Source organism: Tenrec ecaudatus, chromosome 2 (assembly GCF_050624435.1).
Source record: "Tenrec ecaudatus isolate mTenEca1 chromosome 2, mTenEca1.hap1, whole genome shotgun sequence".
Lineage (NCBI taxonomy): Eukaryota > Metazoa > Chordata > Mammalia > Afrosoricida > Tenrecidae > Tenrec > Tenrec ecaudatus.
In genome coordinates this window covers 291833584-291847565 of record NC_134531.1, presented here as the reverse complement: position 1 = coordinate 291847565, position 13982 = coordinate 291833584, and the positions used below count along the sequence as shown (strand labels likewise).

Sequence of the window (13982 nt, the reverse complement as noted above, 5' to 3'; positions counted from 1 at the left end):
GCAAAAGCCTGTAGATAGTTTAGAACATCACCTATGCTTTCCCGTGTGTGTTATTGAGTATTAGGAAATAACCTGAATAGGAATAAAGCATCACAGGATTCACTGAGGGGGGGGTGGTGGTGGTGGAAGAAACGTTTGAAGTAAATGAACTTTCTTGCCTCCCTGAATAAATCTAAATCTTAAAAAGAATAGACTGATCTGTAAAATGACCTCATTTTCCCTGTCCTTCACTAGCAAACGTTATGCAAGCCACCTATTGGTCTCCCAACCGAACCAGCCATACTTTTAACCTACTTCTTGGTCAGCTGAGAACCCATTATCACTGAGTCAATTCTGACTTACTGTGACCCCAAATACACTGTCAGAAGCTGTACCTCTTTATGGCAGCAGATAGCCTGAATTTCCACCAGAAGATTGGCCAGTAGATTTGAACTGCCAACCTTGGTAGCTGGTTAGCAGTTCAATGTCATTCAATAGAACCCCAAGGATTTCAATTCTTATCTAAAGGGAGTCACATGTGTGCCCATTCAGAATGAATCTTAATAATAGTTGCCACAATGCATCAGTTTCCAACTGACCATTCTGGTTTATTCCATTGTTGAGAATTTGCATTCCCATCCTAAATATGCTGAGTTCAAATTTAAATTTTTAACGTTCACTATAGGATCTATCAGGATCCCCTGAAAATCATTTTCTACTGTAGATTCTAGTTCAGTGTATCTGTGGGTGTGTGATAGTTACATAATCTGGTGTCAATTTGAGGATTAAGAGTGAAGGAATGAAGTCTAGCCTGTCAATTATGTTATAGCCAGTGAGGGCTCTGTGCGGAAATTCTGGGAAATCCTGTATTTCCTCCTTAGAGGCAGGAGACACTCTCTTTCTCTCTGCTCATTCCCTTTGAGACATTTCTGAGGAAAACCCACATGAAGCTACTCTGAGACGGTCAGCACCTCAGAGCTGAAGGAACCACATGGAGAGCCCTGCCGGCGTTGAGATGCTTACAAAGCCACTGGGTACATAAGACTTCCCATCCACTGGCCTGTGATCTCCCTGAATTTAGCGTCATTGCCTGTGCTTCGTGAGTCTGAAGAGGACTTTATAGATTGGTTTCAGACATATGGGCTAATATTGGACTTATGGACCTGATCTGGACTAGGCTGGGATGTTTTCTCAATATTCAATTGCTCTTGTATATAAAGTTCTTTCTTATAAACGTATGAGTGTCTATGAATTTGTTTATTTAGTCTGCCCAGACAAACACATTATGGTACCTTGGGAGTGGGGTATTAGAGAATCAAATTGTAGGAGGAGAATGGGTGTTTGTTTGACCCTCCCTCATGGCAGTCATCCTTCTTTGGCTAGCCAGAAGTCAGGTCTCTCCGTACAGTTGACTGGGTTGCTTTCTGGAAAGAATATGGGAAGTTAAAGTTTTGGTCATTTTCATCGGTTGTTGTTTTTGGCTATTCCCATTAGAAATGGCAAAAATGAATGTGATTCATTTTGAACTCAGGGGCAAAATCGCTGTTTGAATTTCTCAGAGATGCTACCAAGTGAAAATGGCTGACAGAAGGTCAAAATGGCTGTCAGAAAACCTGGATCTGGGCCGCATTCTTCTTCGTTTAATCCAGCTTCTCTATTTATTTGCTCAGCGTAGGTGATTGAATACATATCCTGAGAGGATACAACCTTAACACACACCTTTCCTAGTTTTAAACCATGTAGTATTCCCTTGTCTATTTACACAATTACTTCTTTATTCATGTACAAGTTCTGCATGGCCACAATGAAGTGTTTTTTATCCCATTGTTCTTAAGGTTAATCTTAGTTACTTATACCCCAATTATGCTAATTGGGGTCTTTCCAATAGAGAACTGGGAGCTGAGTAATGTTATTATAGTGATATACGGTGGAAGAGGGAGGTTTGAAGAGATGAGGAATGAGGAAAATCCAAGCACACAGTCTTTCCTTGATAAACTGAAACAAGAATGGAATCTTCAACAGCTGCCGACACTCCAGCAATGGAAGTCCAAACATCTCCGTCCCAACTTGACTTTCAGTCATTAGCTCCATCGCTTCTTTTGTGTAGCTTCTCTCTTCTCAAACTATTTCAGTGGGGTCCTCCTCCTTATGTGTTTATTCATCTAATTTGCTTATTGATGGCATTCTTGTCTTGACCTCACTGGGACTTCTAACTGGTTCATCACAATTTGACCCTCTGCTAAGAATTTGCATTTTGTTCATATGTAGGTTTTGATTCAGTGTATTTGGAGTTGAAATGCAGATTCTCAGCAGGGGATTAAAATCAGCAATAAAGCAGGTCAAAGTTGAGCCTTACACATGGCTATCATGATCCAACTCAGACCAGGTCTGCTGTGTCTCAGCCATGCTTGTCCTAAGACCATCTCATTTCCCTCATTCAGAGAGATGCTCAAAAAAACACACACACACAAAAAAAACCCCTGGATCTGGTTTGATACTCTCAAAAGGCCTAATCCCATATTTTGTATCAATGGAATAGCTCAGATAAGGATTAAGATTAACTAAATAAAGATTGAACTTTGTTTTAAGAATCGAGTTTAGTATATGTTTCTCCTATGTTTACACTGATTTCTTCTGCTTATTATTGTTGATATAAGGATTTAAAAACATTATTGGGAAGTTTGAAAATAGAGAGCTTATAAACTCACTTTATTGAGCCATTAACATTTGATCGTTAAATGGGTTTAAGACATACCTGCAAAGAAGGCTTTGAAAAGATAAGCCCCACCCAGTGCTTTCCAGTACTCAGGATGTTTGTATTTGAAGAATTTTTCCTAAGGGGCCGCTGCTGACAGATTGAAGAAGAAAAAGAATTTTTTTGTTTTTTGAACTTTGAACTCTTATGGTTTTTGTCATAAACTGGAAAAAATCTGTAGCCCTGAAGAAACTTTCCGCTCTAGGACTGAACTGCTAAAGGGAACCTGTGGACAAGCTGAAATACTTGCTAGGAGACCACCTGGAACCACTTGTTGAGTGGAAGTGAGAGAAATGCAGCAATAAAGATATAGATTTAGTTGGCCACTGACACCCTCATGGACCTGGTTTACTCAGCCTAGAGGAGAAGATGAGAGCAGCTTGACTGGTCTGAAGTTCTTGAGCTATCCCAAGAGGGCTAGGGCTGTTGAGATTTGTGATGGGGCCATGTTCTAAGATAAAGGTGACCAATGGGCGCCCTGCTGAGGCTAAGTGAGGCAGCCCATATGGAGCTGACCAGAACCCGACCAGGTGAAGAGAAGATACTTGAACCTGTGAACTGGTGCATGTTGCTGCTAGCTTTATGGACAGCCTTTCCTAATTTGACTTTGCTTCTGGATGCAAACTTACAACCTTCCAACTGGAATGAAGATTCTTCATGACAAAGAATAGGATAGTTCCCTTAGAGTGCAGGGTTGATATAAGTGGGCAGTATAGACATTGGAGACCCACACTTGAGAATATCAGGGCATGAAGTGGTTGGCTAATAAACTTTCATAGGTGGGGAACATATTTGATAGAATTATAGGATTAAGGTGGAGGTGTTATATAATTGCAACTGTTGGGAATAAGATATTTTTGTTTTGTTCACTTCTAGAATGTTATGTGTAAAGGAGGGTGGCACATGTTTGAATTGTATGCATTTTAGTTTTATCCTATTAGGTACAGATATGATTTTATTATTGTTTGTTGAAAAATTATCTATGGCTGAAGAGTTATGTGAAAATGTCAAATTGACAAGGGGTGGTCTGTGGTAGTTACATAATCTGATGTCAATTTGAGGATTAAGAGTGAAGGGGTGGAGTCTAGGCTGTCAATCATTTTATAACCAATGAAGCCTCTGTGTAGGTATGGTCTTCTCCTGAGAATTCTGGGAAATACTTTATCTTTTCCTTGGGGGTGGGAGACACTCTCTCTGTCTGCTCACTCCATTGGAGACATTTTTGAGGAGAAGCCACATGAAGCTACCCTGATGCAGTCAGAGCCTCAGAGCAGAAAGAACCAGTGCTGAGATGCTTACAAAGCCACTGGATCTACAAGACTTCCCATTCAATGGCCTGAGATCTTCCTGCATTCAGCGTCTATGCATGTGTTTTGTGAGTCTGAAGAAGACTTTATAGATTGGTATCGGACATATGGGCTAATATCAGACTTGTGTATTTGATCTGCACTGGGCTGGGATGTTTTCTCAATATTCAATTGCTCTTGTATACAAAGCTCTTTCCTATCCACATATGAGTCTTCCTGGATTTCTCTAGTCAACCCAGACTAACACGCTGACTTTTCCACACTTGTAAAGAGGTTTTGTTCAGAAGGTTTACCCCAATGCAATACATCATTTGGTCTATTGATTACTACTTCCATGGACATTGATTGTAAATGGAAGCAAGACAAATCCTTGACAGCTTCAGTCTTTTCTTCCTTTACTGTGATGTTGCATATTGGTTTAGTTGTGATGATTTTTATTTTTGTCATGTTCATATATGCAACACTATTCAAATTAGGACAGAATTGATAGTTGTTTTCAAGCTTATTTTCGCTGAATTGTCTAATAATTCTCAACCAGAATATTTTCCCATCTTTGATTTATATGTTCTTGTTTATTTCTAGAGGTCTTATTGAATTGTCTCTTATATTTTCCATGTCTATTACACTCAATCGTTCTTTTACTAATTCTAAGCACTGTGTCTGTTTTGGATTAGTTTCAGTTGATTTATTTTTCTTCCTACTTTGGGTCAAATTTTCTCGATTTGTGAATGTCTACTAATGTTTAATTGAATATCATGCATTGTAAATCTTCCCTTCTTGTGAGTTTGATGCTTCTATATTGGTAGGATTATTTTTTCTTGATTAAGTTACTTGTAAACTGAATCTCAGCTTGCTTTTAAACTTTATCGTCCTACTGAGACCAGATTAGTTTTCCTCTATCTGATGTTTCATGAATTACGAGTTCTGTGACATCAACTCCATGTGCAGTAACTCTTCCTTCTAATAATTTTGTGCGCTTCTTGCCTTAGTTTGAGGTAGTTTCCTTACATGTACCCACCAGTCAGTTCTTAAACCAATACTTTGTTCTCTGAAGTTACATCTATTGGTAGTCAAATATCCTATGGTTAGAGTTCCCTAAGAACATGAACAGCCTCTCAGCTCCATTGCCTCACCTCACTAAAGTCGCCATATCATTTATCTCTGTGCCACAGCAAGGAAACTTTCTCCAAAGAATCCATGAGATTGTACGGTTCACCTTATTTTTTTCCATCCCCAGAAATCACCGTCACTCATTTCTAATTCAGTTCAGTATCTTGAGATTCATGATGATACATATTTTTTTTTGTTTTTAGTATATTCCACTAGAAGGGCAAGTCTGCGGTCTATCAATCCTTTTTGGTCATAAATGAAGTGAGAATTATCTTCATTTTTACATTATGGATATGATGCTTGTCTTCACATTAACTCATAGCTAGATCCTATTAACACTACTTAACTTTCTTGTGATTAGTTACCCAGTCCTTCTGAACATATTTTTTGTTTCTTGCTGAAGAATATGTGTATAGGAAATTAGAATCCTACCATGTCAGAAGCTGAAGACACTGTTAAGGACACTTATCACTTATTTTGTTTGGAAAATCTGAGTATTGAATAATTAACATTGGTCTATGGCCACTTAATCAATGGCAGTATAAGAATAATACTTCAGTCTTACTACTTCCATTTAAAGGCAAGTGACCTAGTGCAATTTAGAGTCAAGAATATTCTCCATTCTTGGTTATCACTAGCCATTACACATATACATATATAGACCAATTGCATCTATAGCCATACACCTGGCATTGGGTTGACTATTTGAGAGGTTAATGAATCCATGATCATATGTTTGAAGGACATCAAAGAATAAGTGTTATTAATGAGAAGGTTTGATGCTGTTACCTGGCATCCAGTGTCACTGCGAAGTAAATGGTAGTTCACCGGACAAATTGGCATCCACAGCTGAAAGTCAATTGAGAGAGTGAGTACTGCAATGCTTACAGAGAACTCCACACATACAGCCATATGTTTCTAACATAAATTCCAATCTCAACCATTTTATAGCATACAATTAATGTCTTAGTGGTATATCATGCCAGCATCTGAGCTCTCATTTACGGATTTAAGATAATTGAGCCTTAAATACAAATAAAAGCAAAATAGCAGTTTCATGGTGATGCGGCTGCCAGCAAGGTCTTCATTCTTGATTTCAATCCCATCAAAGTCTGCCTTTCTTCCTGTTCTCAGCATTTGCCAGCACATTTTTCTTAATAAATTATTTATGTTCCACAGTCTGTAATCCTAAATTGCCCTTTCATTCTGATTTCGCCATTCCTAGGGAAAGCTAATATTATTAACTCCTGCTGTCTCTGGTGAACGTGTTCTGGCTTCTCAGGCATGCTAGGATTTGCTATTTATTTGTAAATCATAAAGATCCCCAAAGTTGCAGTGTTTAAGATGCTACCTGAGAGATGGGTGGCCTGGTGCTACCTACACCTACTTCTCACGAGGAAGATAGAACCTCCTGCTTCTGCAATGTTGTCACCCTTTGAAGCCCTGTGGGCATATCCTGTAAAGTCACGATGAGCCAGCGTCAACTCAACCTCAGTGACTCTGAATTTGGGCTTAACTTTGATAATAACTTTTTGTATGAATCTAAATGGGCTGTTTCTGTGTTTTCTTAGCTATTAGGGAGATTCGTTAAGAGAGTGGAGAACTATGTGAGGATAAGAAGTGATGAACATGCCAAATCAGCCAGGTGGTTATGTTATTGGATCATTCTTTGTTTCAGGAATAGGCTCTGGATCATCGTAAATGCATGGCTACCGGTAAGATGATTTATGGAATTATCTTTAACCTCTGGGCTTGAGTGGAGATAACTTTTTTTTCATAAATGGAGACTGTAAAGGGGATTTAAAATGTTTGGGGGCAGTATCAGACCTCCTCTCCTTTCACTTACCTCTTAATGTTCAATGGGCAAGGAGAATGAAACCCCACATCAGCCAAAGGTCAATTCCTCCTTTGCCAATTGTCACACCAACTGTCCTTCCCATGGTCTCTCTCTATCTCAGCAAGGTTTGATAATTTACTGCAATGGCCACCCAGAGCTCGCAAATTATACAGTGATGAGATTGTTATGGAAATCAATATATCACAATTCAGGATCAGAAATCATCAGGACAGAGTTCTTCCAGTGAGACAGTTTCATCACAGCTGTTTCTGCAGGCATGACTCTCTGTTCTTTAACCTCTCAGCTGTGCAGTCCCTTGGCTTCTGCCCTGCTTGGGGGGGGGGGCATTATAATGCCCTTTGGTGTGGCTAATAAATACCAAAATGTTATTCCACTTTACCATATGTTGCGAGTTGAATATGCTAGCTCTGTGAGTCAGCAAACCTAGCTCCAAGTTAAGCATCTGAGGCCCCCCACTCTACAAGGGAGTCTCCTGCCCAAAGGCACTCGGTTGCACTTATTCTGTGGCCTGGGAAACCCATCACTTGGACTCAATCTCTGGCTGGCGGTTTTGCTGCTGCTGCCCCTGCACCACCATACTTCCGCTTCCCAAGTCGCACGGCTTTTGTAGCTGGATTGAAGAGGGTCAATGTACAGGATCTTGGAACATTTCAAGATCTACTGACTTTGCATTCTCGAAAATGGTGAGACTTCCTGTTTCTGAAATCACTGATTTGTAACCCAACAGGATGGCAAAACTGGCCAATCATCTTGCTAGATTCCCAGTCTATCATAACTTCATCATATAGCCCGACCAGTGTCTTCTCCCTCCTCTTCTTAACCAGACCCATCAGGAAAAAGTCATTTGGTGGGCATTAATGGAAAGCCATTAATAGAAGAACTATATTAAATAATTCACTACACCACAAGTGGAAACACATAATTGACTCTTTTAGAAGAAGAAATATGTCATGTTCATGAAGTCTACTAAAAAGAACTCTATTGTTCATTTAAAAAGTATAAAATTTTAAACAAAATTTACTTAACCTTGTTGACCATAAAACAGTCTCATAAGATAACTAAAATCTAGCTCTTCTTTATGCCCTGGTTTGTGATTTTTGATATTATTCTTTCCAGAGAAAATAAGACAAACAATACAAAGTGTATACCCAGTGAATTCTTTTCAGATTCACTTCACTGATCACTTAAGAGCATGCTAACATTTCTTTATCTTTACTTATCTCTTTGTTTTCTTTACCCTCTCTATTTATGCTTATTATTTCCCTGGCATAAAATGAGACCAGTCATATAATTTAGGGAAGATAAAAAAGGAAATACAATTTTTATATCACAGGACATTAGTTGGTCGAAAATTTGCTTTTTATTTTAATTATACTAATAACATAGCAGTTTTAGGCAATGTGTAAAATCAACCATGGTTCAGTCTCCAGAAGCATTAGTAGGATAGGATGCTGCCTCAACTGGAGTATAGTGTATGTTTTTTTTAAGGAGGGGAGAACTCTTATGCCCATTCTGTGTCAGTCATGTCTTGTAGCCCAGTGTTACGTTCTGCAAATAACACTTGGAAAAATATGACTTGAAATGCATTCTCAAGATGGAGATGGAAATGGTAACTAAGCACATGCAGAGTGGTTGAAGTCAACGGAAAGGGTTGAGTGGGGTACAATTTAATAACCATCTGTATGTGCCTGATGCACTTTTATTAGTATTTGATTCTCTGTCTGTGGTTCTTTATGATAGCGATAGAAGAAAAGGTGGAAGCGATTCCGGAAACAGCGTCTGCTCAGGGAGCTTTCCAAATGAGGGGTAGCACACAAACTAGAATGAGTCTCCCTAAAGGAAATTTGTATCTCACCAACTGTTTTATTCAGAAATAGACAATGAGGCATTTAGAATACTGTCGATAGGGAGTCAAGAGTCTACTCAAGAAGACCACATGATGTCTTGGCCATCTCTCCACTGCATGAGTCCACAGCTTTTATTTGTCATAAAGACAGTTGATACAGAAGTAGTGACTCAATAGACCCATTCAAAGTGTCAGTTTAATCAAATATTATGCTTGGCAGAGAAGAAGTATCTTCACTAGAGTTATCAAATTTGGGGGTTAGTGTGAATTCATATTGTACTGTTCCCAGCTATCATTCATCTTTAGAAATTGCTTTTAGTAAAGAGAGATGCCTTGCCTGGGGTCATAGACTGTGACTGATTGAATTGTGGAGATATATATATATATATATATACAAGCAATCTTGAGACAACCTTACAGAGTAACCCAGCTTCAAAGTTTCTTGTGAAGTAAATGGAATCCCTATTCTTACTACGCTATAAATCAGACTCATTAGCTGCTGAATCTGGTTTTTCTCCTTTTAGAGATGTTCCTGAGAACACATTCCAACAAAATTCCCAAACTAACTTCTGTCTCACCAACAGATTCCTGGAATATTTGCAAAAGGAAATAAGCTTGGTTTCAATTTTAGAGTTTTATTATTGATTTCTTTTTTGGGAACATGAGCCCGTCACTGTTGGTAGGTGAAATCCTTGCACAAAGTATGCATATGATTATAAACTATAAGGTGGAGGCATTTTGGATGGTTGCACTTGAAAATTGGAGAACTTAATTTTTTCTGAATCTTCTGAACCTGCAGGAGTAGCCATTTCTTCCTATCAAGGTAACATCGTGATAAATGGAGAAAACGTTCTAAGTCATCAAGGATTTCATTTCACTTAGATCCACTAGCAATGCTCATGGAAGCAGCTGCCACATTACATTCTGCGCGGGAACTCTTTAATGAATTAAAAAGTAAGGATGTTACTTTAAGGACTAAGGAACACCTGCCCCAAACTGAGGCATTTTCAATAGCCTCAAATATATGTAAAAGTTGGGCATTTGAATAAGAAAGACCAAAGAAGAATTGATGCGTTTGAATTGTGGTGTGGCGAAAATACTGAAAGTACCCTGGAACTGCTAAAAGGACAAACCACTCTGTATTAAAAGACACGTGGCCAGAGTACTCCTTAGAGAAAGGATGTGAGAATTTGTCTCACATTGAAAGTGTTGTCAGGAGAGACTCATCCCTGGAGAATGACATCGTGTTTGGCAAGTAGAGGGACAGTGAAAGAAAGGAAGGTCCTTGATTAGATGGATTGACACAGTAGTTGCAACCATGGGCTCGAGCATAGGAAAACTTATTAGGATGATGTAGGATTGAGCAGTATTCTGTTCTGTTGTGAATAGAGCGCTGTAGGTTGGAACCTACTCAATAGCCCCTAAGAAAACCCAACAACAACAAGCCTATTGTTTCACCAACTTTTCAAGATATTTATTTCCCTTCAGAAGACAACTCTGGGCCTCTCAGAACATTGCCGACCTGCCCTCCTGACCTCTAATCCAACAACTGGATCGAATCAGATCTTACTAAGACCGGTGATGTTATAGCCTTCTGAAGAGGGGAAAGAATAACAGTATGATAGAACTTTAGGAGCTGAAAACATGTAATGGCTGAATTTAGGAAATAATATAGAGTGCTTAGTTCTATAGGCATTGAATTGCCATCATATAAGATGGGGGGAAAAGAAACTTATTGTACAGAAGTCCTTCTCTCAAGATGTGAATAGATTTCATGTCAATTTGACTGGGACAGGATTCTGTGTTATGTGATCTAACATCCTCCACTTATCTTCATGTTCTTGTCAACCAAAATGTCTTGCAGGGAGTGTGTGTCCAACTCCCGGAAGGAATACAAGAATTCCCAGAATCCTCAGGAGTAGGCCAGGCCCACACAGAGCCCTCATTGGCTATGACCTGATTGACAGGCTAGACTGCACCCTTTCACTCTTAATCCTCTCAAATTAATAAATGATTATATAACTGCCACAGTAGTAAGCCTGCCCTTTTTTCTTGCATAGTAACTGGTGATTCAAACTGCTAACCTTGGATTTGGCATCATTGCATGTGATGCATGAGTGTGAAGATGGCTTTATAGATTGGTATAGGACATATGGGCCAATATCCGATTTATGGACTTTATCCAGACTGGGCTTTATGGACTTTATCTGGACTGTTATTATATATTTCAAAGAGACCCTGAACTCAGGAGAATCCAGTAGAGCATCTCATTGATCTACTCTATTGATGATATTCCATTGGTCTATTATACTGATGAGATCATACCAGGTAAGCAACCATGAGAAGGGTGTAGGAGTTACTGCAAAGAAACATGTACTTTAGAGGAGAGAATATAAACTCGATAAAGAGAATACTAGCACATTAATCAAAATAATTTAAGGATGTAGTGGTTTGTGGCATGTTCTTAAATAGCCTCTAAAAGGGGAAGACACTAGTGCCTTTTTCACCTCCCACCATTAAACAAAGCACAGGATTTCTGTTGTGGTGGTTAGAGCTCATGTCAACTAGCCCTTCCTGGATGGAAGTGGCCATGGTGTTAAACCTCCTTAGGGGTGTGTCCTGTAGAATAAGAGAAGGACTCTGAGCAGAGCCTCGTTCTCTTTTGCCTCCTTGCTTTCTGCTGGAGCTGGATTGTGTGTCTGCTTCCTCTATCTCCTGTTGTGTCACCTGCCAATTCCAGGAGCTGTCAGCAGGCTGTTCACCTTGAATTCTTTCAGCTGCCCTAGACTGCATTTACCTATGCATCCACCAGTCTGTGGCCTGCTTTTTCATCCTCCTTCCTGTTGATCAGTTTCTGAAGTGATATAAGCCAGAAGAAGCCTCAAGCTAACACCACACCTATATATTTAGACGGTGCTTACCAACTTTTTAAGCTGTGTAAGGCATTTCTTGATATAAATCTCTTTCTGTATGCATGTACAGAATTGTGTCCTGGATTTCCTTTTCTATAGAACCCTACCTAACACATCTGTTAAGCCATATTCTAAAATATTGTTGTGGCCTATGTATCAAATAACAAGAAAATCTGCAAAGTCAACCAAGATTCTGAAGCATTTTGATGTAAATAGCCCAAATGTTCAGGACACTTAATCTGTCAAACTTTCTGATATTATGTGTGTGTGACAGCAAAAAGACTTTATGCAAAATTGATGTAAAGCTTAATAGGGGAATTTTGATGCAGACTCATGACTACTCCATCTTCAGTAGGGAATTTATAACTGGTAATAAATAAGGGTTCCTCATAAGATACCCTATCGACCTCATTAGAGGTACCCTATCAGATACTAAAATGACCATGTTGACAAAACTGGCCATCATTCACTAGCTTCCATCAGTCTCTGACCACTATTTGAAGGCCTGTAACAAAGATAAATCTGGCAGCATGAATGCCGCTTAAGAAGCCATTGTAACAATTTAGAGAGGTGCAACTGTCAGTGATCAGTGTGTTCAGAATCTGGATAAAACTTAAAGATTGTTTTGGCACCATGTGCTGAAGAATTGAGTACTCACAGTCTTAGGAATAGATAAACTAGAATACAGCTAGAAGACTTTCCTGAGAACACACACACACACACACACACACACACACGTTCAGAAATTTTATGAAAGGTCAGGACAAAGGACGCGAAGATTTTATCCAAAGCTTAGTTTTGGACATGTTCAAATTAAAACACATATTAGACATCCAAATAAGACTATAAACCAGGTCATTGACAAGCAATCTAGTTCATAGAAAGTTTAGACTGTATATATAAAAATTGGAAATTATTAGCCTGTAGGTGATATTTTAAGTCATCAGTCCATATGAGATTTTTACAAGACAACATCAGATATAAAATATCCAACAATGTGTGCTGGGACATCTTAATACTGAGAGGACAGAGAGATGGAGAAGAGGCGGTGAAGGAGTGAAGATAAGATAAAGCTGAGAGGCAAACTTACCACCTTGACAGTGAAAGGCTATTTCAAGGATAGGAAACTGATGTTCTCTGTGCCATGCACCTACTAAGTAAAATGAAGGGTTGTTTTTACCCGACTGTTCTATTTCTTCAACTATGCCTTATGATTATAATTTTCTGTTCTCATTCATTCTTACTATGTCTACTTTTTCTCATTCCATTGGCATCCAATTCCTTTTCTTTTGTAATTACAACTCTCGAACAGGTTACTAAGTTATTGGTATTCCATGCTCACAAAATAAAAAACAATATTGTAGTTTATAAACACAAGCATCAGTTTTCACACAGTTTAGACTCCGATCTTGCATTTTCTTCAAAATTGGCATGGTTGCTAGACATTAGTTATTAATCATGAAGTAAAATATAAATACATGGATATTATAAATAATTTGGAACTACATGTGACTAATTAAATAAACTGTGGTGAAATTAATCATATAAAACTTTTAGAATAAATAAAATTAATTTATTTATGATTAAGTCTTATTTTTATCCTATTTTGTCTACATTAATATTCATGGACACCATGCAGAGTTGGTCACAGAAATATCAATCTAGATAACTCAACAGGAAATAGACCCAAGTGTTAAGCATAATTTAAATAGTCACAGCATCGTGTCACCATCATGACCCTTATTTCCATCATTATCATGACTATTATCTATGAAAAACCTTGATCAGTATTAGCACTTTGCTCAGTATTTTAAATATAGTATTTTACTTTATTATTATAGCAATTCTACAAAATAAGTAGTAGAATTATCTAAGATGAGAACCTATTAGAACAAAAAGAGTTTAAGAAATGTATTCAGTGTCACACAGATAAAATGCTGGGTCTAAGTGGTATGACTATACAACCCAACAATAATAATTATAATGGTGATAGCTAAATTTTGTTTTATAGGATGAAATAAGATTACTGGTGACAGTATTGGGAAGTTGAAATGAAAAATCTCAAGGTTTCTCACTTTGTTTGGAAAGACTAAGTTCTTGTTTTAAATTCAAATATTATTTACAAAATAGTTTAGAATGAGTTTTAAAGGCAAAAGGAAAATATACACAAAATGTAAGTATCATTTAATTCCTATATGTAATGGACATAAATTAC

General features: G+C 38.2%; 1 long non-coding RNA gene across 1 annotated transcript in view; it reads right to left on the bottom strand.

Annotated features, from left to right (window-relative positions):
• Positions 1–1240: 1240 nt before the first annotated feature.
• LOC142439884 (uncharacterized) overlaps positions 1241–13982 on the bottom strand; it is a 28744-nt gene continuing 16002 nt past the window's right edge. Inside the window, exons 2-3 of the long non-coding RNA XR_012782885.1 lie at positions 5941–6000; positions 1241–1403 (exon numbers count right to left, since the gene is read on the bottom strand). This is a non-coding gene — a long non-coding RNA (uncharacterized LOC142439884). The remainder of the gene's footprint in view (positions 1404–5940; positions 6001–13982) is intronic.